Source organism: Chamaea fasciata, unplaced genomic scaffold (genome assembly GCF_029207755.1).
Source record: "Chamaea fasciata isolate MVZ Bird 193981 ecotype frontalis unplaced genomic scaffold, bChaFas1.0.hap1 SCAF_13, whole genome shotgun sequence".
In the NCBI taxonomy this organism is placed as follows: domain Eukaryota; kingdom Metazoa; phylum Chordata; class Aves; order Passeriformes; family Sylviidae; genus Chamaea; species Chamaea fasciata.
The window spans coordinates 21,014,608-21,041,310 of NW_027094098.1; the positions used below are offsets into that span (position 1 = coordinate 21,014,608).

At 58.3% G+C, this 26,703-nt stretch overlaps 1 long non-coding RNA gene across 1 annotated transcript; it reads left to right on the forward strand.

The window, feature by feature from the left end:
- Nucleotides 1-10,175: 10,175 nt before the first annotated feature.
- On the forward strand, nt 10,176-13,250 carry LOC136296450 (uncharacterized). Its single transcript, XR_010722928.1, has 4 exons — nt 10,176-10,305; nt 11,401-11,623; nt 11,785-11,850; nt 12,919-13,250. It is a non-coding gene; the product is annotated as an uncharacterized lncRNA (long non-coding RNA).
- The last annotated feature ends 13,453 nt before the right edge of the window (nt 13,251-26,703 follow it).

Genomic DNA, 26,703 nt, shown 5'->3' on the forward strand with positions numbered 1-26,703 from the left:
GGTGCCTTTGTCTCAGCTGCTCGGACACTCATCAGAATCCATCTCTCTTCACAAGCATCCAGTCCGATGCCTTTTCAGGTCTGGTTCTGAGCTGTACTGACAGCCGTGCACCGCCCTGATCCATTCCGGCGGGTTAGGTCTTGTGAGAATGCAAAGACAGGTGGAGGATTCTGACCGTAGGATTCTCGGGCATCCATCTCTGCATTTCTTGGGATAAGTCATCCCGATGGCATCTTGTTCCTGCAGGGTTCTCTGAGCCTGGCCAGCTCACCTTCCGTCTCACCTCGGTCATCTCATTCCGAGTTCTCTGGACCCTCAGGGTCATTCTTCTTGCCAGAGTTTTCTGTCCCTGTTGCGTCCCCTCGTTTGTCCTGTGCTGTGTCACGGGTGTTGGTGTGTGTTTGGCCGGGAGCTGCTCTGCCTTGCTGCTCAGTCTGGGTGTAGGGGTACGAGGGGTAATAGTCCTGGGGGCTTGAAATTTGTGATGTGGGGTGTGGTTAGACTGTAGAGGGTATTCCTAGATTGCCACAAGATGTGTGGAGCTGTCAAGGTATCCTGCAGCACTCTGACTTTTGTCCAAACTCTGTTTCAGATGCGGAGAGATGAAATCTGTGGCAGAGCCCCCCATCCTGGGTGAGGGGGCTCCCCTGAGAAGGTCAGTCCCTGTTTCTGTTTGCAGGGGAGGTGTAAATGATGGCTGTGTTACAGCTCTGTTCTTTGTCTTTGTTTTTAGGTGGTGAAGCCGGATCTCAGCAGTCAAGCTGACGTGGGCGAGGTGAGCAGTGACGGGTGGACAGAAGCCGTTGCTATTGTTCAAGCCTCACTCGCTGGTGCAACTCTAAGCCTCCGTTATTGTGCGTTTTAGGGAGTCCACTCGCAGGAGGCCGAGCTCCCCTCTCACCAACCGGACGACAGACCTGGGTCACTTCACCCGTGAGCCCTCCGGGAGCATTCCAGGAGTCTGTGATGGAGCCTTGATCTTCTCCTTGTGAAGGCCCCATCCAGGTAGGCTTGGATAACGGCCGAGGAGTTGAGGTGAGTCAGGGAGGAGAAGGAGGAGGAGGGAGGGTCCCCTCAAGTTCCAGCGCTGCCACGTCACCTTGTCTGCTCTTTACCCAGGCAGACCCTGCGACGCCGGCGTTGGCCTCTGAGCGCAGCTGAAGCGCGGGGCCGAGGACACAGGCAAGCTTAGGAGACAGTGAGTAGCAGAATTGTCGGGTTTTGGGTGATGGGCTGCTACGATCACGCATTCATGTTTGGTTTTCTTTGTTGTAGCTGACTAAGAGACAACTGCCCGGCGACAGCAGGAGTTTTCCTGAGGGAGAGGCGGCCTTCTTTGGCACCCGGCGTGGATTCTCATCCCCAGACGTCCAAGAGATAAGTGGAGGGTTCAGAGCCACAGAGGGGATGAAAGTGGAGTGCTGGGTCAGGACTTGTCAGGAGGGGTTTTTGAGTCAGGTGTGGAGATAGGGATGTCCAAGATGTGCCAATTGAGAGTACAGGTGTACCAGCCCGACCCCACCCCTAACCCAGACCCGAAGGAGTAGCCCTAAAGACGTGCCCGTTTCCCTGAGTGCAGGTACAGGCAGGAGCCCTTATGCAGGACAATGCCAGAAGGCCTGGCTGCGAGGTGTAGGGCTCTAAAGAAGTTGGGTTTAGAAGGGGGGAGGTGTAGCCACACACACAGAGGCTGAGGTAAAGGACTCAAGGACTAGAGGACACACGGTGAAACTCAGGGGAACAGGCTAGGATACAAGTCAGAGTACAGGTGTAGCGGCCCTCACAGCACTGCTACCAGCACACTTCCCCTGAGAGCAGGTGCAGGCAGCAGCCCTAGTGCAGGAACACACCAGAAGCTCTGACCTGTGCAGACACTGTCAGGCTAGGGCCAGGCAGGAAGCGATAGTGGGGAGCAGGATCCAACAGGGCTGGGGATAACGGGGGTTTCCCGCCCCACCCACCCTGGGATTCCCTGTCTCTCCGCAGCCGGTGGAAGTGCTCCTGATTTCCCTCTCGAGGCGGCGGTTGGTAAGGCTTCGTGCCTTTTGCCACCGCAAAGAGTTCGGCTCTGTCAGCCTCTGCCCTGTCTCAGGGCCACGTTTCTTAGGGTAGGCAGGGAACAACTGTGGATGTACCTGTCCTGCGTGCGGGACAGCTCTTGGGACCCTAACGGTGCAGAGCGTCCCCGGCTGCAAGGTCTAGGGCTCTGAAGAAGCAGGGTTCAGAAGGGGGGAGGTTACAGTGATACACACAGAGGCTGAGGTAAAGGACTCAAGGACTAGAGAACACACAGTGAAAATCAGGGGTACAGCCTAGGATACAAGTCAGAGTACAGGCATCCCGGCCCTCACAGCGCTGCTTCCAACACTGTTTCCCTGAGAGCAGGTGCCGGCAGCAATCCTAACGCAAGACAAGGCCAGAAGTCCTGAGAGGTGCAGGCAGTAGCCCTAAGCTAGGGCCAGGCAGGAAGTGACAGTGGTGGGGCAGAGTCCACAGGGTTGAGGTTCACCGGGGATGTCCACCCTGCGTTCCTGTCCTGCTCTAACCGGGGATGCTCACAGCCCTAATGGAGGCCACGGTGGGTGGGCTCGGTGCCAGTAACGCCTCTAAGGCTTTGGCGCTGCGAGCGTCGGCCTCCGAGCTCAGCTGAAGCACGCACGGGGCCCGAGGACCCGGTCCTGCTTAAGAGACGGTGAGTAGCAGAGCTGCTGGGTTTTGGCTGATGTGCAGCTAAGATTATGCTTTGATATTTGGTTTTCTTTATTGTAGCTGACTAGGAGACAGCAGCCCAGTGACAGGAGGAATTTCTCTGAGGGAGAGGCAGCCTTCTTTGGCACCCGGCGTGGATTCACCTCCCCAGACATTTGAGAGATAAGTGGAGGGCTTGGAGCCACAGAGGGGATGAAAGCGGGGTACCAGGGCAGGGGTCACCGGGAGGGATTTTTCGAGTCGGGTTTGGAGCTGGGGATGTCCCAGATGTGACCCCTTAGGCTACGTGAAGGAAAAGTCTCATTTTTCATCTCAGTGCTGAGGTGTGCAGGGCAGAGCAGTCCTGGTGTGTGTTGTGTCACTTGTCTGTTGTGCACTCTGTCTGTTTGGTGTCTTGTCTTTTCCTTTAGTCCTTTCAGGGGCCTGTCAAAACCCCTGGCATCAGTCTTAGCATTTCTGATCTCTGTGCTCCTCAGCCAGGTGCCTTTGTCTCAGCTGCTCGGACACTCATCAGAATCCATCTCTCTTCACAAGCATCCAGTCCGATGCCTTTTCAGGTCTTGTTCTGAGCTGTACTGACAGCCGTGCACCGCCCTGATCCATTCCGGCGGGTTAGGTCTTGTGAGAATGCAAAGACAGGTGGAGGATTCTGACCGTAGGATTCTCGGGCATCCATCTCTGCATTTCTTGGGATAAGTCATCCCGATGGCATCTTGTTCCTGCAGGGTTCTCTGAGCCTGGCCAGCTCACCTTCAGTCTCACCTCGGTCATCTCATTCCGAGTTCTCTGGACCCTCAGGGTCATTCTTCTTGCCAGAGTTTTCTGTCCCTGTTGCGTCCCCTCGTTTGTCCTGTGCTGTGTCACGGGTGTTGGTGTGTGTTTGGCCCGGAGCTGCTCTGCCTTGCTGCTCAGTCTGGGTGTAGGGGTACGAGGGGTAATAGTCCTGGGGGCTTGAAATTTGTGATGTGGGGTGTGGTTAGACTGTAGAGGGTATTCCTAGATTGCCACAAGATGTGTGGAGCTGTCAAGGTATCCTGCAGCACTCTGACTTTTGTCCAAACTCTGTTTCAGATGCGCAGAGATGAAATCTGTGGCAGAGCCCCCCATCCTGGGTGAGGGGGCTCCCCTGAGAAGGTCAGTCCCTGTTTCTGTTTGCAGGGGAGGTGTAAATGATGGCTGTGTTACAGCTCTGTTCTTTGTCTTTGTTTTTAGGTGGTGAAGCCGGATCTCAGCAGTCAAGCTGACGTGGGCGAGGTGAGCAGTGACGGGTGGACAGAAGCCGTTGCTATTGTTCAAGCCTCACTCGCTGGTGCAACTCTAAGCCTCCGTTATTGTGCGTTTTAGGGAGTCCACTCGCAGGAGGCCGAGCTCCCCTCTCACCAACCGGACGACAGACCTGGGTCACTTCACCCGTGAGCCCTCCGGGAGCATTCCAGGAGTCTGTGATGGAGCCTTGATCTTCTCCTTGTGAAGGCCCCATCCAGGTAGGCTTGGATAACGGCCGAGGAGTTGAGGTGAGTCAGGGAGGAGAAGGAGGAGGAGGGAGGGTCCCCTCAAGTTCCAGCGCTGCCACGTCACCTTGTCTGCTCTTTACCCAGGCAGACCCTGCGACGCCGGCGTTGGCCTCTGAGCGCAGCTGAAGCGCGGGGCCGAGGACACAGGCAAGCTTAGGAGACAGTGAGTAGCAGAATTGTCGGGTTTTGGGTGATGGGCTGCTACGATCACGCATTCATGTTTGGTTTTCTTTGTTGTAGCTGACTAAGAGACAACTGCCCGGCGACAGCAGGAGTTTTCCTGAGGGAGAGGCGGCCTTCTTTGGCACCCGGCGTGGATTCTCATCCCCAGACGTCCAAGAGATAAGTGGAGGGTTCAGAGCCACAGAGGGGATGAAAGTGGAGTGCTGGGTCAGGACTTGTCAGGAGGGGTTTTTGAGTCAGGTGTGGAGATAGGGATGTCCAAGATGTGCCAATTGAGAGTACAGGTGTACCAGCCCGACCCCACCCCTAACCCAGACCCGAAGGAGTAGCCCTAAAGACATGCCCGTTTCCCTGAGTGCAGGTACAGGCAGGAGCCCTTATGCAGGACAATGCCAGAAGGCCTGGCTGCGAGGTGTAGGGCTCTAAAGAAGTTGGGTTTAGAAGGGGGGAGGTGTAGCCACACACACAGAGGCTGAGGTAAAGGACTCAAGGACTAGAGGACACACGGTGAAACTCAGGGGAACAGGCTAGGATACAAGTCAGAGTACAGGTGTAGCGGCCCTCACAGCACTGCTACCAGCACACTTCCCCTGAGAGCAGGTGCAGGCAGCAGCCCTAGTGCAGGAACACACCAGAAGCTCTGACCTGTGCAGACACTGTCAGGCTAGGGCCAGGCAGGAAGCGATAGTGGGGAGCAGGATCCAACAGGGCTGGGGATAACGGGGGTTTCCCGCCCCACCCACCCTGGGATTCCCTGTCTCTCCGCAGCCGGTGGAAGTGCTCCTGATTTCCCTCTCGAGGCGGCGGTTGGTAAGGCTTCGTGCCTTTTGCCACCGCAAAGAGTTCGGCTCTGTCAGCCTCTGCCCTGTCTCAGGGCCACGTTTCTTAGGGTAGGCAGGGAACAACTGTGGATGTACCTGTCCTGCGTGCGGGACAGCTCTTGGGACCCTAACGGTGCAGAGCGTCCCCGGCTGCAAGGTCTAGGGCTCTGAAGAAGCAGGGTTCAGAAGGGGGGAGGTTACAGTGATACACACAGAGGCTGAGGTAAAGGACTCAAGGACTAGAGAACACACAGTGAAAATCAGGGGTACAGCCTAGGATACAAGTCAGAGTACAGGCATCCCGGCCCTCACAGCGCTGCTTCCAACACTGTTTCCCTGAGAGCAGGTGCCGGCAGCAATCCTAACGCAAGACAAGGCCAGAAGTCCTGAGAGGTGCAGGCAGTAGCCCTAAGCTAGGGCCAGGCAGGAAGTGACAGTGGTGGGGCAGAGTCCACAGGGTTGAGGTTCACCGGGGATGTCCACCCTGCGTTCCTGTCCTGCTCTAACCGGGGATGCTCACAGCCCTAATGGAGGCCACGGTGGGTGGGCTCAGTGCCAGTAACGCCTCTAAGGCTTTGGTGCTGCGAGCGTCGGCCTCCGAGCTCAGCTGAAGCACGCACGGGGCCCGAGGACCCGGTCCTGCTTAAGAGACGGTGAGTAGCAGAGCTGCTGGGTTTTGGCTGATGTGCAGCTAAGATTATGCTTTGATATTTGGTTTTCTTTATTGTAGCTGACTAGGAGACAGCAGCCCAGTGACAGGAGGAATTTCTCTGAGGGAGAGGCAGCCTTCTTTGGCACCCGGCGTGGATTCACCTCCCCAGACATTTGAGAGATAAGTGGAGGGCTTGGAGCCACAGAGGGGATGAAAGCGGGGTACCAGGGCAGGGGTCACCGGGAGGGATTTTTCGAGTCGGGTTTGGAGCTGGGGATGTCCCAGATGTGACCCCTTAGGCTACGTGAAGGAAAAGTCTCATTTTTCATGTCAGTGCTGAGGTGTGCAGGGCAGAGCAGTCCTGGTGTGTGTTGTGTCACTTGTCTGTTGTGCACTCTGTCTGTTTGGTGTCTTGTCTTTTCCTTTAGTCCTTTCAGGGGCCTGTCAAAACCCCTGGCATCAGTCTTAGCATTTCTGATCTCTGTGCTCCTCAGCCAGGTGCCTTTGTCTCAGCTGCTCGGACACTCATCAGAATCCATCTCTCTTCACAAGCATCCAGTCCGATGCCTTTTCAGGTCTGGTTCTGAGCTGTACTGACAGCCGTGCACCGCCCTGATCCATTCCGGCGGGTTAGGTCTTGTGAGAATGCAAAGACAGGTGGAGGATTCTGACCGTAGGATTCTCGGGCATCCATCTCTGCATTTCTTGGGATAAGTCATCCCGATGGCATCTTGTTCCTGCAGGGTTCTCTGAGCCTGGCCAGCTCACCTTCCGTCTCACCTCGGTCATCTCATTCCGAGTTCTCTGGACCCTCAGGGTCATTCTTCTTGCCAGAGTTTTCTGTCCCTGTTGCGTCCCCTCGTTTGTCCTGTGCTGTGTCACGGGTGTTGGTGTGTGTTTGGCCCGGAGCTGCTCTGCCTTGCTGCTCAGTCTGGGTGTAGGGGTACGAGGGGTAATAGTCCTGGGGGCTTGAAATTTGTGATGTGGGGTGTGGTTAGACTGTAGAGGGTATTCCTAGATTGCCACAAGATGTGTGGAGCTGTCAAGGTATCCTGCAGCACTCTGACTTTTGTCCAAACTCTGTTTCAGATGCGCAGAGATGAAATCTGTGGCAGAGCCCCCCATCCTGGGTGAGGGGGCTCCCCTGAGAAGGTCAGTCCCTGTTTCTGTTTGCAGGGGAGGTGTAAATGATGGCTGTGTTACAGCTCTGTTCTTTGTCTTTGTTTTTAGGTGGTGAAGCCGGATCTCAGCAGTCAAGCTGACGTGGGCGAGGTGAGCAGTGACGGGTGGACAGAAGCCGTTGCTATTGTTCAAGCCTCACTCGCTGGTGCAACTCTAAGCCTCCGTTATTGTGCGTTTTAGGGAGTCCACTCGCAGGAGGCCGAGCTCCCCTCTCACCAACCGGACGACAGACCTGGGTCACTTCACCCGTGAGCCCTCCGGGAGCATTCCAGGAGTCTGTGATGGAGCCTTGATCTTCTCCTTGTGAAGGCCCCATCCAGGTAGGCTTGGATAACGGCCGAGGAGTTGAGGTGAGTCAGGGAGGAGAAGGAGGAGGAGGGAGGGTCCCCTCAAGTTCCAGCGCTGCCACGTCACCTTGTCTGCTCTTTACCCAGGCAGACCCTGCGACGCCGGCGTTGGCCTCTGAGCGCAGCTGAAGCGCGGGGCCGAGGACACAGGCAAGCTTAGGAGACAGTGAGTAGCAGAATTGTTGGGTTTTGGGTGATGGGCTGCTACGATCACGCATTCATGTTTGGTTTTCTTTGTTGTAGGTGACTAAGAGACAACTGCCCGGCGACAGCAGGAGTTTTCCTGAGGGAGAGGCGGCCTTCTTTGGCACCCGGTGTGGATTCTCATCCCCAGACGTCCAAGAGATAAGTGGAGGGTTCAGAGCCACAGAGGGGATGAAAGTGGAGTGCTGGGTCAGGACTTGTCAGGAGGGGTTTTTGAGTCAGGTGTGGAGATAGGGATGTCCAAGATGTGCCGATTGAGAGTACAGGTGTACCAGCCCGACCCCACCCCTAACCCAGACCCGAAGGAGTAGCCCTAAAGACATGCCCGTTTCCCTGAGTGCAGGTACAGGCAGGAGCCCTTATGCAGGACAATGCCAGAAGGCCTGGCTGCGAGGTGTAGGGCTCTAAAGAAGTTGGGTTTAGAAGGGGGGAGGTGTAGCCACACACACAGAGGCTGAGGTAAAGGACTCAAGGACTAGAGGACACACGGTGAAACTCAGGGGAACAGGCTAGGATACAAGTCAGAGTACAGGTGTAGCGGCCCTCACAGCACTGCTACCAGCACACTTCCCCTGAGAGCAGGTGCAGGCAGCAGCCCTAGTGCAGGAACACACCAGAAGCTCTGACCTGTGCAGACACAGTCAGGCTAGGGCCAGGCAGGAAGCGATAGTGGGGAGCAGGATCCAACAGGGCTGGGGATAACGGGGGTTTCCCGCCCCACCCACCCTGGGATTCCCTGTCTCTCCGCAGCCGGTGGAAGTGCTCCTGATTTCCCTCTCGAGGCGGCGGTTGGTAAGGCTTCGTGCCTTTTGCCACCGCAAAGAGTTCGGCTCTGTCAGCCTCTGCCCTGTCTCAGGGCCACGTTTCTTAGGGTAGGCAGGGAACAACTGTGGATGTACCTGTCCTGCGTGCGGGACAGCTCTTGGGACCCTAACGGTGCAGAGCGTCCCCGGCTGCAAGGTCTAGGGCTCTGAAGAAGCAGGGTTCAGAAGGGGGGAGGTTACAGTGATACACACAGAGGCTGAGGTAAAGGACTCGAGGTCTAGAGAACACACAGTGAAAATCGGTAGTATAGCCTAGGATACAAGTCAGAGTACAGGCATCCCGGCCCTCACAGCGCTGCTTCCAACACTGTTTCCCTGAGAGCAGGTGCCGGCAGCAATCCTAACGCAAGACAAGGCCAGAAGTCCTGAGAGGTGCAGGCAGTAGCCCTAAGCTAGGGCCAGGCAGGAAGTGACAGTGGTGGGGCAGAGTCCACAGGGTTGAGGTTCACCGGGGATGTCCACCCTGCGTTCCTGTCCTGCTCTAACCGGGGATGCTCACAGCCCTAATGGAGGCCACGGTGGGTGGGCTCAGTGCCAGTAATGCCTCTAAGGCTTTGGCGCTGCGAGCGTCGGCCTCCGAGCTCAGCTGAAGCACGCACGGGGCCCGAGGACCCGGTCCTGCTTAAGAGACGGTGAGTAGCAGAGCTGCTGGGTTTTGGCTGATGTGCAGCTAAGATTATGCTTTGATATTTGGTTTTCTTTATTGTAGCTGACTAGGAGACAGCAGCCCAGTGACAGGAGGAATTTCTCTGAGGGAGAGGCAGCCTTCTTTGGCACCCGGCGTGGATTCACCTCCCCAGACATTTGAGAGATAAGTGGAGGGCTTGGAGCCACAGAGGGGATGAAAGCGGGGTACCAGGGCAGGGGTCAGCGGGAGGGATTTTTCGAGTCGGGTTTGGAGCTGGGGATGTCCCAGATGTGACCCCTTAGGCTACGTGAAGGAAAAGTCTCATTTTTCATCTCAGTGCTGAGGTGTGCAGGGCAGAGCAGTCCTGGTGTGTGTTGTGTCACTTGTCTGTTGTGCACTCTGTCTGTTTGGTGTCTTGTCTTTTCCTTTAGTCCTTTCAGGGGCCCATCAAAACCCCTGGCATCAGTCTTAGCATTTCTGATCTCTGTGCTCCTCAGCCAGGTGCCTTTGTCTCAGCTGCTCGGACACTCATCAGAATCCATCTCTCTTCACAAGCATCCAGTCCGATGCCTTTTCAGGTCTGGTTCTGAGCTGTACTGACAGCCGTGCACCGCCCTGATCCATTCCGGCGGGTTAGGTCTTGTGAGAATGCAAAGACAGGTGGAGGATTCTGACCGTAGGATTCTCGGGCATCCATCTCTGCGTTTCTTGGGATAAGTCATCCCGATGGCATCTTGTTCCTGCAGGGTTCTCTGAGCCTGGCCAGCTCACCTTCAGTCTCACCTCGGTCATCTCATTCCGAGTTCTCTGGACCCTCAGGGTCGTTCTTCTTGCCCAGAGTTTTCTGTCCCTGTTGTGTCCCCTCGTTTGTCCTGTGCTGTGTCACGGGTGTTGGTGTGTGTTTGGCCGGGAGCTGCTCTGCCTTGCTGCTCAGTCTGGGTGTAGGGGTACGAGGGGTAATAGTCCTGGGGGCTTGAAATTTGTGATGTGGGGTGTGGTTAGACTGTAGAGGGTATTCCTAGATTGCCACAAGATGTGTGGAGCTGTCAAGGTATCCTGCAGCACTCTGACTTTTGTCCAAACTCTGTTTCAGATGCAGAGAGATGAAATCTGTGGCAGAGCCCCCCATCCTGGGTGAGGGGCTCCCCTGAGAAGATCGATCGCTATTCAAGATGAGAGTCACATATTTCACATTTTTTGGCACTCCAGTGCAGGCCACCTGCATTTACAGCTTCAAACAAGTGAGTCCCTTGGTAACCCCCCTGGGCAGCAGCTGGAGCCTGCTCCGGGCTGGGCTGAGGGAGCAAACACTTGTGGCTGACACAGCTCCACACTGAGGGTGCTTGGGAAAACACCTGCCTTGTCCTGGAATTTTTTTTTTTTGAGCTTTTGACAAGGTTTTAATCATCACCTTGGTAAAAATAAATGGTAAGGACTGAAAACATGAGAGGCTGGCAGGTTATACGCACGAAAGACAACTTTTTTTTTCTTAAATATTTGTGCAGCCTATATCCTAATTTTGAGACTCTTTCTTGGTCAACTTTATTGTAAAAACCCCTTATTTTCAAGTTAGCTGCTTCAATTATGAATTTGTTTTACAAATACCCGCTAATGTCCGAAGGTTAAAGCACTAACACCAACATCCCACCTCTTTTATTTTTGCAGCAAAATTTTATCTTTACTAAACTTGAAACTTGATGTTTTTGCAGGTAGTAAGTTAAAGAAGGTGTCTATCTGCCCATCACTGATAGTCAGGGTCATGAAGAAATTGCTCTAGTGTTCTAAAATAAATGCAGATTTTTAGGCCTCTCCCATTCTCTCTGACTAGCAACATGTGAATTGATTTTTGATCTCCTTTCTGTTGGTGTCTGTGGGTTTTAAGCGGCATGGAGAAGGTGTCTGTGGACATGGCACCCAGGGAATGGTGCTGGGAAGGGCAGGATGGAAAGGAGCTGCTCAGGAACCCAGAGCAGCAGTGGAGTGGGAGCTGGTGCTGCTGCCTCAGTCACACCCTCCTGGACAGTCTGTGCAGTGATAATATTCCTACTTTCCTTCCTGAACCTGGGGTTGGAGGAGAACACGAGTCTTGGCATTGATGGAAAGGGGAACTCGAGGGAAAAACTGCTGTTTGTGTCCTCAGAGAGCAGTGGGAAGAGCCTGGGAGAAATCCTGGCTGGCTGAGGGATCCTTGTGTCCCCTCGGGAATAAATCCCTGCGTCTCCTCAGACCTGCTGGTTTGCAGTAGTGTTTGTACACCTTTCGCTGCAGCTGTGGTTCTTAATAACTGGAAGTCCAGGGATTGCTGGGCGATTCCCATAAGTTCTCCTGTTTTGTAGGAGCTGCACGGTGAGGTCAGCATTCTGAGGGAGGCCCTGGCACAGCTGCCAAGGGCAAGGAACGTGGAGCATCCCGGGGCTTCTCCCACCCGAGTTTCTCCCGGAGCGTGCTGCGTGTCGTGCCGGATGTTTAACCCGGGTTTGGGGTGTTCTCCTGCAGTCCCAGCTCTAACTGCTGCCCCCGAGCCCCGGCCTTGCTCTGTCCCAGCACTGAACCTGGCAGGTGGGTGTGCTTTTCCAGCCCTTTAATCCCACGGGCATTCCCAGATTCCCGGAGCTCCCCGAGGCACAGCCTGGCCTCCCTCCCTGGGAGCTGCACCTCAGTCTGCCTGGACCAAGGACATCCTGTTTGAGACTTTATTCCTGTTGCTTTTCCTCTTGCAGGTAGTTGGCGAAAAGGAGAGAGCCAGTAGGAAGTGAAGCCACTGGAAGGCCTTATCCCAGTCCAAGGTTGGATGGGAGTAACTGGACCTGTTGAATTCCCACTTCCCTTTAAATCAGAGCAGAGGAAGCAGATTTTAAACCATCATTCCATGAACTTTCACCAACTTCATGACTCTTGCAAAAGTTTTCAATGTTAGAAATTCCTGAGCTTGTTTTCCAGGCAGGCTTGGATTTAGATGTTATTCCTTCCTTTTAATTGAAGGAATAACTCTGATTTTCTCTCTGATTTTAGTAAGGGAATATTTATTTATTCCAATTTTCCATCCTAATTGGAATTTTTGTACCTTGTAGAGCACATTTCCAAGGAAATTTACCCAATTAATGTTGGTAAATCAGCAATTGTCCAGCACCATCTCCACAAAATTCTGTGAATTCCCAAGAAAACTTTGAAGTATTTATTTGCCACGATTCGTCTCTTTGTAAAGTTCAATTTACTGCATTTTTAATTACATAAATGCCATTAAAACCTGAATCCAGGCCTAGCTGCTGTTCCTTGGACACAAGGGGCTGGTTCTTTCCTACCTTGGCACATTTGGATGTTTGTCCAAAATGAGCTTCCCACTAAAATAGAATTTGTTTCCAAGCAAAAGTGGGAATTGTCTAGAAAACCTTCTGTTCTTGGGGGCACTGGGTTTGTTTCCCTTATTGTTGCATAATTGAGGAAAGCCATGGCGCTTTTTTAGGCAGTGGCAGGAGGTGAGAGCTGCGTTTATTTAATTTTGTATTTTATTTTTTTGTTATTTTTGTATTTTTGTGCTCTTTTGTTGTGGTTTTTCATGTTGCGTTTTGTGGTTTTTCAAAGACTTTTTCTTCAGTTTTTTAATTTTTATTTTTTTTCTTTAGCTATTTATTTACTTGTTAAAACTACTTTTTGTTTTTTATTTTAATTTTTTGTTTAAATTTTTTTTCCACTTTTTTGTTACTTTGAAATTTTTTTCTTTTGGTATTTTAATTTTATTTATTATTTTCTATAGTTTTGGTTTATTTTTTCATGTTTTCTTTGTTCCTTTTTTTTTTTCCCCCATACTCTTTCTTCCCCCCGGGCGCCTGGGGGTTTGGCTGTTGGCAAGAAAGATGAGAAATGACCTCCGTGCCCGCTGGACGTCGGGATGTCACAGAGAGCGCAGTTGGCAAAAGCTCTGTATTTTCTGCTCCATAAAACTCCTGAAGGGAGAAAGCTGTGACCACCGTGGTGCCGTTTTTTCCTTCCCAGCCCCGACCAGGTCTCCTCCTACCCGTGCACAGTGTTACCAGCAGCAGCCTGCTGTCCAGGCTGTCGAGGCGTATTTCAGAGGGAGCAATAAAAACAAAGTAGACGTTTTATTTTGAACTCTCCGACCCTGCTTGTTTATTAGCAAAGAAATCCAAAACAAAGCGAACAAAAAAAGAAAACCCCCAAAATAAAATCCCCCGCAAGCCACCAAAAAACCCCCATACAGATAGAGAAAATATGCCCATATTATTTAAATAAAGATTAAAACTTTACCCCTTAGAAAACCAGGCTCATTTAATTCAAATAAATTGTGTTTCTGATGTTAGGTTAATGAATTCATCTAGTGTAAAATATCGTTTAAAATATAAACAAACGAATTTAAAAAATAATGAAAAAGAAAAATTACAGAAAGTATAGGATATGAAAAATAATATCAATAAATATACACAATATATTATTACTACGTTTTATAAATATGTATAATATATGTAATGTAAACATCTATAATGTACATAATAAACAAGATATTTAAATTAAATGTATTATTATTTGTAACAGCGTTATAAATAATAAATTATTTCATATCTAGTTTTATATATTAAAAATCTATAATAAATATAAGAGTATAATAAACAAAATACATGATGTATAATGTACATAATATAAAAGATGAATTGTAATGATGAATGTAAATATCAGAATCACAAAGATAAAAAATATTGAAATAGAGCCTGAACGAAAGGCTTTTTTGTTTCGGTCTGGTTGCTGGCAGGGCTCTCGCAGGTGTGCTCGGGGGTCTTTTGGGCCATTTATTCCGGAGGCTGTTCGCCAGGGCATTTCTGGGCACGTTCGTTTATGGCTCCGCTCCGCGCCGCCGCGCGGCAGTGCTGCCACCCTGTGGGCAGAGAGCGGTAGTGCAGCTGTCCCCCCCGCCCGTCCCGCCTGATCTCTGCGGCAATGCTGCCACCGTGTGGGCAAACAGCGGTAGTGCAGCTCCCCCCCGCCCGTCCCGCCTGATCTGTGATGCAATGCTGCCACCGTGTGGGCAAACAGCGGTACTGCAGCTGTCCCCCTTGCTCGTCCCTCATGATCTGTGAGGCAATGCTGCCACCGTGTGGGCAAAGAGCGGTAGTGCAGCTGTCCCCCCCGCCCGTCCCCGACGCGCGTGGCAGCCCCGCATTGTGAGCTCGGGGGCGGCGCTGCCGCCCGCCCGCAGCTCGGGGCCGAAAGGGAGGGAAAAAGGCAAGGAGCCCGGGCGCGTGGCAGCCGGCTGCCTGCGCGCGCCACCCGGACCACAGAGCCGTCCGGGCGCGATTTTCCGCGGCGTTTGCGGGTGTGCGGACACGGGATGGGAGCGCAGCGGCGCCGCGGGCGACAGTCCATTGAGTCAGGCGCTTGTGGGAGGAGCCGAGGGGGCATTTTAGTGGGTTCCACTACCAAGATGGCGGCGAGACACGAGGCGCCTGACCTTCTAAATAAGGCGGCATAAAAAGGCGGGAAAAAATAACGACCCTATAGGCGTTTAGTCAGATGCCTGCACGAAACCCCGACAACGGCGCCGCCGGGGCGCAATTTTCCGCGGCGTCTCCAGGTGTGGGGACACGGGCCGTGTGCTCAGCCGCGCCGCGCTTGCGTTCAAATTCGCGGATTTAGTCAGGCGTCTGTGTAAACACCTGCTGGGGGCCTATGCCGAGCCGCCAAGAACATGGCGGCCGGGACGGAAGTGGCCTCAGCCGCAACAAAGATGGCGGAAGGCAAAAGCGGAAGTCACGCGACCCCCCTCACAAAATGGCGCCTAGGCGCGAGGCGCCCGACCTTCCAAAAAGGGCGGCCAAAAGGGCGCGAAAAAATAAGGACCCTATAGGCGTTTACCCAGATGCCTGCACGAAACCCCGACAACGGCGCCGCCGGGACGCAATTTTCCGCGGCGTCTCCAGGTGTGGGGACACGGGCCGTGTGCTCAGCCGCGCCGCGCTTGCTTTTAAATTCGTGGATTTAATCAGGCGTCTGTGTAAACACCTGCCGGGCGCCTTAGCCGCACCGCAAAAAAGATGCCGGCGGAACCGGAAATGGCCTCAGACGCAACCATGATGGCGGCAAGGAAGGGCGGAATGCTCGTGGGGCTCGTCGCGGCCGAAAATCGCCGAGTGAAGCTCACACCCTGCAATGGCAAAAGCTGTTTTATTAAAACTCAGCCGAGAATTTTCCTCTTATTTCCAGGTCACAGGATATACTGAGGCTGAGAGGGATCCTAAAATCTGACTCTCAAGCGGACGGACCGTTTGAGAATCGAACTCAGCACCTTGGCATTACCCGGACTCTGCTCCAAGCAGCTGAACCAATCTCTGCATTATGGGGATGGACCTCCATAGGATGGCAACGCTTGGCCCCACTAAGGTAAGTGCAGTGCCGCCTTCTCTGCCAAAGCTGCTTCACACACCAGCCCCTGGAATGGCTCGAGGGCAGAACTGGCTGGCAGCTCACGACAGCACAAAGCTCTTCCAGTGACGCTGATTTCCTGTCCTTTCCAGGATTTACCCAACAGCTGCCGTAAAAGTACTCACACAAAGTCTTTTTCCGGGCGGAAAGGAGCAGGACAAGTCCTGAGGCTTCCCTTCTTCCACGGCCAAAGTTCTGCAGAGAGGCAGGGCCGGTCCCACCCGCACAGGGGCGTTTCCTGCAGGTGAGTGTTGCCGGGCCAAAATGATGGCAGCTGCTGAGGCCGGGGCTGCTTTTCTGGCCGGAGGCCTCGGTGCCCCCCCGTGCCGCCTGCAGTGTCCCTCGGTGTTTCCTGCAGGTGTCCCGGGTGCCCGGAGGCGCAGGGAGGAAGGAGGCCGGCAGCCCCAGCGGGGCCAGCAGCCCTGGGATGACGTGCAGGGAGGAGCTGTGCCTGCGGGGCCCCGCCCGTGGCAGCGGCGGCCAAACGCAGGGCCCGGGGCCGGGCTCGGGGCTGGCACGGACACGGCCCCGGGGCTGCCGCGGCTCCTCGGCCAGGGGCTGCTCCCGCCGGGCACGGGGAGATGCTGCAGCCCGGACAGAGGCACCCACAGCCCAAGAGCTCCCCAGGGAACAGCTGGCATTGCCCGGGAACGGCGGCTCGGGCTGTCTGCAGAGGGGCTCAGACAGCAATTCCCACCTCCCGGAGCTCCCACACAGTTGCCAGGGATGTCCTGGCCACCCCAAATCCCCTCCCTTTCAGCCTGAGGACATCACCCGTCGGCAGCATTAAAGCCAAGGCGCTCCTCCCTCACAGAAATTAAATCCAGAGCAACGGCCCTCGGAGATGCCTCAAAATCAAAGGTTTGAGTGGGATGGAGTTTCGTTTGGATGAAGTCTGGACTTTTCCAGGGAGCCGGCCGGAGTGCAGAAGCGATGGAAAGCTTTTGCAGGTGGGTCCCACTGGAGGTGTGCTGAAGGCAGGGATGGGCGTCCCTTGCCTGAGGGAAAGGCACTTGCAGAGGCCACTGCTGGGGCTCGGAAAGGAGCTGAGCTCCTGCAGGGAGCTGTGTCCTCCCGAGGGCACAGGGGCTGCCTCAGCACAGGCCGGCCAGTGCCTTCTCCTGCTCTGAAACGTCACCTGGAGCCCGAGCTCAGGGGGGTGGCTGAATTCCAGGGAAATCTGACAGGTGACCCCCAGGGGATGAGGGTTAGAATTAACCAAATCTATGGAATAGAAACCTATCCTGTCCCCATCCTGCTGAGCTTCCTTGGAAGCTCTGCTGGTTCCTGACACGTCTGGCATTCAAGCAGCAGCTCTACGTGGGAATATCCGTGCTCCGTGAGGCACTGTGAGGTTATTGCAGCGGGAACTGAGCAGGGAATTCGGGGCCGTGGGTATAATTCATCTAAACTAGCAAAGGTGACAGTGAACCCCAAATCTGGGCACCACACAGAGAACAATCTTTGTGCTGCCCTGTCAGCTCAAGCCCCTGGGCTGGGAAGTTTTGGGAGTCAAACATATGGAATGATAGAAGTCACAGCAACTGGTGTCACCCCGAGGGACAGTCCAAGTCCCAGACAATTCCTCTGCAATCCCCTCGGGGGGAAAACACCCTCTGTCTGCCAGGAGCCCTGGCTCTGTTTCTCCTATCAGCTGTGTTGGGCTTTAAGAACTTGAAATAACTTTGAAGCCAAAGAAATCACCTTTTCCTACTGGTTTGATTGTTGTGTTTGTTTTTTTTTTTTTTTTTTTTTTCTTTCAGATGCTGGACTTGCTTCTGTGGATGTGTGCTGAGCTCTGGCTGCAGGGGACTGTCAGGCCTGAATGGCTGTGAGTCTGTGTTCTTCTCGCTGGGGAAGCGGAAATAATTATTAATTAGACTGCAGAAATGTTTTCAGAAACCTTTCCCCTTTCCTGCCCTTTGCTGGTGGATCTTCTCTTTCTGCCTTTGACTTTACAAAACTTTTCCCTGATGTCCTTTCCCCTGCCTGAATTCCTTGCAGCTCCTAGCTGGGAAAAACTGGGATGATGTCCTGGGGATGTTCTTAGGGGAGGACAGAGGTGAGATTTTTGCCTGTATTTTTCTAATATTTTCTAAAATTTCAGGGAGCTGCTCCTGCTCCTGCCCCTAATCCTGCTGCTGCTGCACAAGTGGAGCCTTGTCAGCGAAGACCTGCATCTGCAGGAGGCCCCGCAGGCCCTGGCTGGGAAGTGCCAAAACAAAGAAGTGATCAGTAAGTGCTGAACTGCTTCCAGGAGGGCGTATTTTGTTGCAGCCGTTACAGACCAACAAAAGAATGGTGCTGTGTCCGCGTGGTGATGGTGACTTTGTGTGAGTTGCTTTATTAAAGCCAATCGTTGGTAAGGGTTTTGAGCATCCCTTGGATAGCCCTTGGAGCTCTGGGTGCCCTGGCTGTCCCCTAGGTGTCCCTGGGGGTGCCCTGGCTGTCCCTGGGCGCCCTGACTGTCCCCTAGGTGTCCCTGGGGGTGCCCTGGCTGCCCCTGGGGGGGCCCTAGCTGTCCCCTTGGTGTCCCTGCGGGTGCCGTGGCTGTGCTTTAAGTGTCCCCGGGGGTGCCTTGCCTGTCCCCTGGCTGTCCCTGGCTGTCCCTGGGTGTGCCCTGGCTGTCTCCTAGGGGTCACTGGGGTGCCCTGGCTGTCCCTTAGGTGTCCCTGGGGGTACCTTGGCTGTCCCCAAAAGTGCACTCGCGGTCCCCTAGGTGTCCCTGGGGTGCCCTGGCTGTCCCCTAGGTGTCCCTGGGGGTGCCTTGGCTGTCCCCTAGGTGTCCCTGGGGGTGCCCTGACTGTGGCTGGGGTGCCCTGGCTGTCCCCTAGGTGTCCCTGTGGGTACCCTGCTTGTCCCCTAGGTGTCCGTGGGGGTTCCCTGGCTGTCCCTGGGATGCCCTGGTTCCCCTTGGCATCCCTGGGGTGCCCTGGCTGTCCCCTAGGTGTCCCTGGTGGTGACCTGGCTGTCCCTGGGGGCACCCTGGCTGTCCCTTAGGTGTCCCTGGGGGTGCCCTGACTGTCCCTGGGGTGCCCTGGCTGTCCCCTATGTGTCCCTAGGGGGGCCCGGGCTGTCTCCTAGGTGTCCGTGGTGGTGACCTGGCTGTCCCTGAGGGCACCCTGGCTGTCCACTTGGTGTCCCTGCGGGTGCCATGGCTGTGCTTTAAGTGTCCCCGGGGGTGCCTTGCTTGTCCCCTGGCTGTCCCTTAGGTGTCCCTGGGGGGCCCTGGCTGTCCCTTAGGTGTCCCTTGGGGGCCCTGGCTGTCCCTTAGGTGTCCCTGGGGGTTCCCTGGCTGTCCCCAAAAGTGCCCTGGCTGTCCCCTAGGTGTCCCTGCCTCGCCCGAATCCTCGACTCCGCCTCCGGCGCCATGGTGACACCCCTCCCAGTCTGGACCATTGTGGCCACACCCCCTCCCCTGGGGCCATTGGACCCATCCCAGTATAGACCAGTTAGGCACCGTGTGCCCACCACGGACCCCCACACGCCTGCCAGTTCATCCCAGTCCACTCCCCGTCCATCCCAGTTCTCTCTGATCCCCCTCCCAGTGCTCCCAGTCCATCCCAGTCCCGCAGGTGTTGGTGCTTGTGGCTTGATCAGCTGCTGCCTGTCCGCAACGTGGAGCGGGTCAAACGAGGCCTCAGGGGGACGGGGGGGCGGATTTGGGGGGGTCCTGGGGGTCCCGAGTTGTCCTGGAGGGGTTTGGGGGGTTGTGGGGGGTCTGGGGGGAGTCCTGGGGGCTGCTTTGGGTGTTTTTGGGGGATCTTCGGGAGGTTTGGGCGGCCCATTTGAGGCATCAAAGGAACCTGAGGAGGGTTTTGCGGGCTCCTGGAGGTCGGGGGGGGCCCTGGGGGTGGTTTGGGGGGCACTGGGGGGTTCCAGCCCGTGCCCCCCCCCCGTTTTTGACACCCCCCCCCCCCCCCCGAGCTGTTTCGGTCTCATCGACGCCCTCCTGAAGCCCAAGGGGGGGTGGGCGCTAGGCCCCCCCCGCTGCCCCCTCCCCTGCCACCCCCGCGACGCCCTGCAGGTGAGGGACCCCCAAAAACCCCTCCCCAGACCCCAAATTCACCCCTGGGACCCCAAAAAACCCCCAAAACCTCTCCCCGGACCCCAAATTCACCCCTGAGGCGCCATAAAACCCCCAAACCCCTCCCCATGAACCCCAAATCCACCCCTGGGACCCCCCAAAACCTCTTAAGGACCCCAGATCCACCCCGGGACCCCCAAATCCATCCCTTGGACCCCCAAAAACCCCAAAATCCATCCCTGGGACCCCCCAAAACCTCCCTCCAAACCCCAAATTCACCCCTCGGACCTCCAGAATCCCTCCACAGGACCCCTCAGGGGTCGTTCCCCACGAAAAAGGGCGGGAAACGTGAGGGGAGAAAAAGGGCGGGAAACGTGAGGGGAGAAAAAGGGCGGGATCAAGTGGGGGGGATCAATGGAATTTTGGGGGGGTCAGCGACGCTGAGGGAAGATCAATGGAATATTGGGGGGGCATCAATGACATTGGGGGGGTCAGTGACACTCGGGTGGGGATCAATGATGCTGTGGGGGGGTCGATATCAGCTCGGGGGGCGGCCATGGGTTTTTGGGGGGCCGCAACGCAGGCAGCCGTGCTGGGTTTGGAGCGGGGGGGCCCCTTCAACCCCTGGGGGTGCCCTGGCTGTCCCCTAGGTGTCCCTTGGGGTCCCCGGGCTGACCCCTAGATGTCCCTGCGGGTGCCCTGGCTGTCCTTGGGGTGCCCTGGCTGTCCCCTAGGTGTCCCTGGGGGTTCCCTGGCTGTCCCTGGGGTTGCACTGGCTGTCCCCTAGGTGTCCCTGGGGGTGCCCTGGCTGTCCCTGGGGTTGCACTGGCTGTCCCCTAGGTGTCCCTGGGGGTGCCCTGGCTGTCCCTGTGGGGGCCCTGGCTGTCCCCTAGGTGTCCCTGTGGGTGCCATGGCTGTCCCTGGGGGTCACCTGGCTGTCCCCAAAAGTGCCCTCCCTGTCCCCTAGGTGTACCCAGGGGTGCCCTGGTGTCCCCTAGGTGTCCCGGGGAGTGCCCTGGCTGTCCCCTAGGTGTCCCTGGGAGTGCCCTGGCTGTCCCCTAAGTGTCCCTGGGGGTTCCCTGGTGTCCCTGGGAGTGCCCTGGCTGTCCCCTAGCTGTCCCTTGGGGTGCCCTGGCTGTCTCTGCGGTGCCCCTGCCGTCCCCTAGGTGCATCTTGGGGTCCCTGGACTGTCCCCTAGGTGTCCCTGAGGTGCCCTGGCTGTCCCGTGGCTGTCCCTGGGGTGCCCTGGCTGTCCCCTAGGTGTCCCTGGGAGTGCCTTGGCTGTCCTTTAGGTGTCCCTGGAGGTTCCCTGGCTGTCCCCTAGGTTTCCCTGAGGTGCCCTGGCTGTACCGAAGGTGTCCCTGGGGGTGCCTTGGCTGTCCCCTGGGTGTCCCTGGGGGTGCCCTGGGTGTCCCTGGGGGCGCCCTGGCTGTCCCGTGGCTGTCCCTGGGGATGCCCTGGGTGTCCCTGGGGGCGCCCTGGCTGTCCCCTAGGTGTCCCTGGGGGTGCCCTGGCTGTCCCCTTGGTGTCCCTGGGGGTGCCCTGGCTGTCCCCTAGGTGTCCCTTGGAGTGCCCTGGCTGTCCCCTAGGTGTCCCTGGGGGTGCCCTGGATGTCCCTGGGGTGCCCTGGCTGTCACCTAGGTGTCCCTGGGGGTGCCCTGGCTGTCCCCCAAGTGTCCCTGGGGGTGCCCTGGGTGTCCCTGGGGGTGCCCTGGCTGTCCACCAAGTGTCCCTGGGGGTGCCTTGTTGTCCCTTGGGGTGCCCTGGCTGTCCTTGCGGTGCCCTTGCTGTCCCCTAGGTGTCCCTTGGGGTCCCCGGTCTGTCCCCTTGGTGTTTCTAGGGGTGCCCTCGCTGTCCCCTAGGTGTCTCTGGGGGCGCCCTGGCTGTCCCTGGGGTGCCCTGGCTGTCCCCTATGTGTCCCTGGGGATGCCCTGGCTGTCCCCTAGGTGTCCCTGTGGGGGCCCTGGCTCTCCCTGGGGTGCCCTGGCTGTCCCTTAGGTGTCCCTGGGGGTTCCCGGGCTGTCCCCTAGGTGTCCCTGAGGTGCCCTGGCTGTACCGAAGGTGTCCCTGGGGGTGCCTTGGCTGTCCCCTGGGTGTCCCTGGGGGTGCCCTGGGTGTCCCTGGGGGCGCCCTGGCTGTCCCGTGGCTGTCCCTGGGGATGCCCTGGGTGTCCCTGGGGGCACCCTGGCTGTCCCTTAGGTGTCCCTGGGGGTTCCCTGGCTGTCCCCTAGGTGTCCCTGGGGGTGCCCTGGCTGTCCCCTAGGTGTCCCTGGGAGTGCCTTGGCTGTCCTTTAGGTGTCCCTGGAGGTTCCCTGGCTGTCCCCTAGGTGTCCCTGGGGTGCCCTGGGTGTCCCTGGGGGTGCCCTGGCTGTCCCCTAGGTGTCCCTGGGGGTTCCCTGGCTGTCCCTGGGGTGCCCTGACTGTCCCCTAAGCGTCCCTGGGGGTTCCCTGGCTGTCCCTTAGGTGTCCCTGGGGGTTCCCTCGCTGTCCCCAAAAGTGCCCTGGCTGTCCCCTAGGTGTCCCTGCCTCGCTCGTATCCTCGACTCCGCCTCCGGCGCCATGGTGACACCCCTCCCAGTCTGGACCAGTGTGGCCACACCCCCTCCCCTGGGGCCATTAGACCCATCCCAGTATAGACCAGTTAGGCACCGTGTGCCCACCACGGACCCCCACACGCCTGCCAGTTCATCCCAGTCCACTCCCCGTCCATCCCAGTTCTCTCTGATCACCCTCCCAGTGCTCCCAGTCCATCCCAGTCCCGCAGGTGTTGGTGCTTGTGGCTTGATCAGCTGCTGCCTGTCCACAACGTGGAGCGGGTCAAACGAGGCCTCAGGGGGACGGGGGGGCGGATTTGGGGGGGTCCTGGGGGTCCCGAGTTGTCCTGGAGGGGTTTGGGGGGTTGTGGGGGGTCTGGGGGGTGTCCTGGGGGGTGTCCTGGGGGCTGCTTTGGGTGGTTTTGGGGGATCTTCGGGAGGTTTGGGCGGCCCATTTGAGGCATCAAAGGAACCTGAGGAGGGTTTTGGGGGCTCCTGGAGGTCGGGGGGGCCCTGGGGGTGGTTTGGGGGGCACTGGGGGGTTCCAGCCCGTGCCCCCCCCCCGTTTTTGACCCCCCCCCCCCCCCCGAGCTGTTTCGGTCTCATCGACGCCCTCCTGAAGCCCAAGGGGGGGTGGGCGCTGGGCCCCCCCCGCTGCCCCCTCCCCTGCCACCCCCGCGACGCCCTGCAGGTGAGGGACCCCCAAAAACCCCTCCCCAGACCCCAAATTCACCCCTGGGACCCCAAAAAACCCCCAAAACCTCTCCCCGGACCCCAAATTCACCCCTGAGGCGCCATAAAACCCCCAAACCCCTCCCCATGAACCCCAAATCCACCCCTGGGACCCCCCAAAACCTCTTAAGGACCCCAGATCCACCCCGGGACCCCCAAATCCATCCCTTGGACCCCCAAAAACCCCAAAATCCATCCCTGGGACCCCCCAAAACCTCCCTCCAAACCCCAAATTCACCCCTCGGACCTCCAGAATCCTTCCACAGGACCCCTCAGGGGTCGTTCCCCACGAAAAAGGGCGGGAAACGTGAGGGGAGAAAAAGGGCGGGAAACGTGAGGGGAGAAAAAGGGCGGGATCAAGTGGGGGGGATCAATGGAATTTTGGGGGGAGTCAGCGACGCTGAGGGAAGATCAATGGAATATTGGGGGGGCATCAATGACATTGGGGGGGTCAGTGACACTCGGGTGGGGATCAATGATGCTGTGGGGGGGCCGATATCAGCTCGGGGGGCGGCCATGGGTTTTTGGGAGGCCGCAACGCAGGCAGCCGTGCTGGGTTTGGAGCGGGGGGGCCCCTTCAACCCCTGGGGGTGCCCTGGGTGACCCTGGGGCTGCCCTGGCTGTCCCCTAAGTGTCCCTGGGGGTTCCCTGGTGTCCCTGGGGGTGCCTTGGCTGTACCCTAGGTGTCCCTGGGAGTGCCCTGGCTGTCCCCTAGGTGTCCCTGGGGGTGCCCTGGCTGTCCCTGCGGTGCCCTGGCTGTCCCCTAGCTGTCCCTTGGGGTGCCCTGGCTGTCGCTGCGGTGCCCTTGCCGTCCCCTAGGTGCACCTTGGGGTCCCCGGGCTGTCCCCTAGGTGTCCCTGAGGTGCCCTGGCTGTACCGAAGGCGTCCCTGGGGGTGCCTTGGCTGTCCCCTAGGTGTCTCTGGGGGTGCCCTGGCTGACCCTGGGGGCGCCCTGGCTGTGCCGTGGCTGTCCCTGGGGATGCCCTGGCTGTCCCCTAGGTGTCCCTGTGGGGGCCCTGGCTCTCCCTGGGGTGCCCTGGCTGTCCCCTAGGTGTCCCTGGGGGTGCCCTGGCTGTCCCCTAGGTGTCCCTGGGAGTGCCTTGGCTGTCCTTTAGGTGTCCCTGGAGGTTCCCTGGCTGTCCCCTAGGTGTCCCTGAGAGTGCCCTGGCTGTCCCTGGGGGTGCCCTGGCTGTCCTGTGGCTGTCCCTGGGGTGCCCTGGCTGGACCGAAGGTGTCCCTGGGGGTGCCTTGGCTGTCCCCTGGGTGTCCCTGGGGGTGCCCTGGGGGCGCCCTGGCTGTCCCCTAGGTGTCCCTGGGGGTGCCCTGGCTGTCCCCTTGGTGTCCCTGGGGGTGCCCTGGCTGTCCCCTTGGTGTCCCTTGGAGTGCCCTGGCTGTCCCCTAGGTGTCCCTGGGGGTGCCCTGGGTGTCCCTGGGGGTGCCCTGGCTGACCACCAAGTGTCCCTGGGGGTGCCTTGTTGTCTCTTGGGGTGCCCTGGCTGTCCCTGCGGTGCCCTTGCTGTCCCCTAGGTGTCCCTTGGGGTCCCCGGTCTGTCCCCTAGGTGTCCCTTGCGGTCCCCGGTCTGTCCCCTAGGTGTACCCAGGGGTGCCCTGGTGTCCCCTAGGTGTCCCTGGGGGTGCCCTGGCTGTCCCCTAGGTGTCCCAGCCTCGTTCGAATCCTCGACTCCGCCTCCGGCGCCATGGTGACACCCCTCCCAGTCTGGACCAGTGTGGCCACACCCCCTCCCCTGGGGCCATTGGACCCATCCCAGTATAGACCAGTTAGGCACCGTGTGCCCACCACGGACCCCCACACGCCTGCCAGTTCATCCCAGTCCACTCCCCGTCCATCCCAGTTCTCTCTGATCACCCTCCCAGTGCTCCCAGTCCATCCCAGTCCCGCAGGTGTTGGTGCTTGTGGCTTGATCAGCTGCTGCCTGTCCGCAACGTGGAGCGGGTCAAACGAGGCCTCAGGGGGGGGGGGGGGGCGGATTTGGGGGGGTCCTGGGGGTCCCGAGTTGTCCTGGAGGGGTTTGGGGGGTTTTGGGGGGTCTGCGGGGAGTCCTGGGGGCTGCTTTGGGTGTTTTTGGGGGATCTTCGGGAGGTTTGGGCGGCCCATTTGAGGCATCAAAGGAACCTGAGGAGGGTTTTGGGGGCTCCTGGAGGTCGGGGGGGGCCCTGGGGGTGGTTTGGGGGGCACTGGGGGGTTCCAGCCCGTGCCCCCCCCCGTTTTTGACCCCCCCCCCCGAGCTGTTTCGGTCTCATTGACGCCCTCCTGAAGCCCAAGGGGGGATGTGGGCGCTAGGCCCCCCCCGCTGCCCCCTCCCCCTGCCACCCCCGCGACGCCCTGCAGGTGAGGGACCCCCAAAAACCCCTCCCCAGACCCCAAATTCACCCCTGGGACCCCGAAAAACCCCCAAAACCTCTCCCCGGACCCCAAATTCACCCCTGAGGCGCCATAAAACCCCCAAACCCCTCCCCATGAACCCCAAATCCACCCCTGGGACCCCCCAAAACCTCCCTCCAAACCCCAAATTCACCCCTCGGACCTCCAGAATCCCTCCACAGGACCCCTCAGGGGTCGTTCCCCACGAAAAAGGGCGGGAAACGTGAGGGGAGAAAAAGGGCGGGAAACGTGAGGGGAGAAAAAGGGCGGGATCAAGTGGGGGCGATCACTGGAATTTTGGGGGGGTCAGCGACGCTGAGGGAAGATCAATGGAATATTGGGGGGGCATCAATGACATTGGGGGGGGTCAGTGACACTCGGGTGGGGATCAATGATGCTGTGGGGGGGTCGATATCAGAGGTTATCAGTGGAAATCGCCGCCGCCGTCCTCCCGTGCCCAGAGCCCCGCCAGGACTCCAGCGCAGCTCCGGCTGCAGGCGGAGCAGGAGCGGCTCCTGCCGCCCGCAGCGATCCCGGTCCCGATCCCGATCGCAACGCCACCCTGGTCCTCCGGCCCCGAGACCCACAGCCCGCCCGCCGCGGGAGGCCGCACCGCTCGGGAGCCGCAGCCGACACTGACAGGACCCGAACCAGAACGGCCGGTCCCATTCCCGGCCCCGCCTGGCTCCGCGCAGGGCCGCGAGCAACCTCGGCTCGGCTCAGCTGTGAGGGGCGGGGCGGGGCCGCGGGCGATGGTCCCGCCCCCATCGCGGGCAGCGCGGGGCGCCGGGGCGGGCTAGGGGCGGAGCCGGGGCGGGCTCGGGGCGGAGCCGGGGCGGGCTCGGGGCGGAGCCGGGGCGGGCTCGGGGCGGAGCCGGGGCGGGCTCGGGGCGGAGCCGGGGCGGGCTTGGGGCGGCACCGGGGCGGAGCCGGGGCTCTGTGAGGCGGGGCCCGGAGGCAGCCGGGGCCGGGCAGTACCGGGGGCGCGGCTTCAGGGGCGCGGGGCGGGTCCCAAGTGCACGGCGCCGGGACCCCACCGGGGCGTTCCACACCGAGCCCATAGAGCAGCAGCTACTTCCGCCACCCTTTTGAATCCCCGCGATTGGCGGGCTCGCTGAGGCATCGGCAGTGCTGATTGGACAGCGGGCCCCGGGAACCGCCCCCGCCCCCCGGCCCGCGCTGAGGGCCCGGGGCCTCCGCCCTCAGACCGGCTCCAGCTCCGGCTCCAACCCGGCCCGGGCTCTGCTCCGGTCCCCCCGGCCCGCCCTGAGGGCCCGGGGGCTCTGCCCCGAGACCGGCCTCGCCCCTCCCCGCCTCGCCCTGTAGTAGATTTCTGTTTGGTTTGTGGGAAGAAACATGTGTGAGAAGTGAGAGTTGTGCTGGAGGGGTGCTGCTGGGATGAAAGGATGGAGTAAATCTGCTCCGAAGATGTGCGATGAAGAATTCAGGGTCAGAGGTGGGCAGTATTTATAAACTGTCTCCATATTTCCCTGTATCTCTGGGTGTTTGGATTTAGCCTGGGATTGTCAGC